Below are 2,500 nucleotides of genomic sequence, written 5' to 3' on the forward strand. Positions count from 1 at the left end.
GCGTTAGAGACAGCGGCAGAAATGGAATCAGCGTAGTATGATCTTTAATTTCACAGCTGTGCTCCACCTGGTAATGTTACAGAGAGCATGATGCGTGGAACAGAAGGCGCCTCTCCACCTAGCCACTATTTATTTCCACTGTCCATATCAAAGGAGGAGGAAAAAAGATATGTAGTTTAATTAGTGAAAGAGAAATGTAAATGTGAATAAACAGGCATTTTTTTTTTTTTTTCAGTTTCCATTATTCATATTAGAGAAAAGGGATGCAAGAAATAGTTTTTAGGGAAAGGGAAAATTATAAGGGGCGTGAATAAAGTTTTTTTTTTCTCACTTTCTGTTATTTATATTAGAGAAAGAGATATAAGAAGTTATTTTTAGATGATTTAAAGAGAAACTTGTAAGGGACGTGAATAATAAGGTGTAATTAACAGGTATTTTAGTTTGCATTGTCTCCATTTATATTTGTGAGAGGGATAAGACGTTGTTTGAGATGAGTTCAAGGGAAAATTATAAGAGACAGGTGTGATAAGCAATTATTTTTGTTTCCATTAACTCCTTTGCTTATATATATTTTTTTTCCTCCCTCCTTCCTCTCCCTTCTTCTTTGGTCCCTCCTGCTTCTCTTTCTCTCCCTTCTTCCTCCCTCTCTCTTCTCTTCTTAGGAGTCTCTTCCTATTTGTAAGGGACAGGTGTGATAAACAGGTAATTTTCCTCCCAGTGTTTTCATTGTTTCTATTAGTGAGAGGGGAAAAGCTATGTTGTTTTAATAAGTGACTGAAAGGGAAATTTGTAAGGGATATCAATAAAAAAAAAGGTGCAATAAAGAGGTGTTTTTGTTTCCATTGTCTATATTGGTGAAAGGGAAATTTATTTATAAGGGACATGAATGGTAAAGTGTAATGAACAGGTATTCTTGTTTCCACTGTTTCCATTGTTTATATTAGCGAGGGACAAAATATGTTGTTTTTGATGAGTGGGAGGGAAATTTGTAAGGGACGCGAGTGAGGGAAATTTGTAGGGACGCGATTGAGAGGGAAATTTGTAAGGGACGTGAGTGGGAAGGAAATTTGTAAGGGACGCGAGTGGGAGGGAAATTTGTAAGGGACGCGAGTGAAAGGGAAATTTGTAAGGGACGCGATTGAGAGGGAAATTTGTAAGGGACGTGAGTGGGAAGGAAATTTGTAAGGGACGCGAGTGAGGGAAATTTGTAAGGGACGTGAGTGAGGGAAATTTGTAAGGGACGTGAGTGGGAGGGAAATTTGTAAGGGACGCGAGTGAGAGGGAAATTTGTAAGGGACGCGAGTGGGAGGGAAATTTGTAAGGGACGCGAGTGAGAGGGAAATTTGTAAGGGACGCGAGTGAAAGGGAAATTTGTAAGGGACGCGAGTGAGAGGGAAATTTGTAAGAGGGAAATTTGTAAGGGCCGTGAATAAGAAGCAATAAACAGGTATTTTGGTTTCCACTGTTTCCATTGTCTATACTGGTGGGAGGAAAAAATGTGTTGTTTCAAGTGAGTAAATGAAAAATTTGTAAGAAACATATTTTTTTTTTATGTAAGAGGGGAAAGTGGACAAGGGCAACAAAAAAATATAATAAAAAGGCTCACTTAATTGCCAGTCAGTCAGTCAGTCCCCTTACAGGTCAACAGAGGCACATGAAAGAAAGGGACAAATGCTTCGAAACATGAATGATAAAAGTGCACTAGAGTTATTTCGGTTTGTTTTGAGGCAGGGAAACCGGTCTTACGAAGTACCTTGAGCTCTTTTTTTTTTTTTTTATTATTATCCTTAAATAACACATAGATAATTTGTTGGATTATATCAATGGATGTTTTTCTTTTATTTATCCTATTCATTTCATTTATTCTTTATTCCAGTGGTGATGCGGTCGATATGTTAAAGTATTATTACAAAAAATAATTAAATAAATAAATAAATAAACTTGAAAATCCCAAAAAACTATCACTATATTGAGGCAAAAATTTTTAACAGACTATCACTAAAGTCATAACCAAATCATAGAAAAACACTAACAACTTAAACTGGAGTCTATTGAAATAATAATAATAATAATAATAATAATAATAATAATAATAATAATAATAATAATAATAATAATCTGATGAACCAAATGGAAAAAAAAGACAAAGAAACACCAAATGAAAAATACTAACTAGTGTGTGTGTGTGTGTGTGTGTGTGTGTGTGTGTGTGTGAGAGAGAGTGGGTGTGGCGCGGCATCCTTCCCTAGTGGTTTGTAGGAAGAAGGCAAGGAGATAACAGGAGGAGGAGGAGGAGGAGGAGGAGGAGGAGGAGGAGGAGGAGGAGGAGGAGGAGGGGGGGCAGTGATATATTGGTGGCCTTTAATGTATAATGTAATAGTTGTGTGCACATAAACAGAAACAGGAGAGGCAACACGAACAAACAGAATAATAATAAGAGACAAAATAAATAAAGAAAAGGAGGAGGAAGAGGAGGAATGAGGAGAAGGAGGAAGAGGAG

General features: G+C 36.8%; 1 pseudogene; it reads left to right on the forward strand.

The window, feature by feature from the left end:
- LOC123516709 overlaps positions 1-2,500 on the forward strand; it is a 26,205-nt pseudogene that overhangs the window by 17,179 nt on the left and 6,526 nt on the right.

This window comes from Portunus trituberculatus, chromosome 41, assembly GCF_017591435.1.
Source record: "Portunus trituberculatus isolate SZX2019 chromosome 41, ASM1759143v1, whole genome shotgun sequence".
NCBI classification, from domain to species: domain Eukaryota; kingdom Metazoa; phylum Arthropoda; class Malacostraca; order Decapoda; family Portunidae; genus Portunus; species Portunus trituberculatus.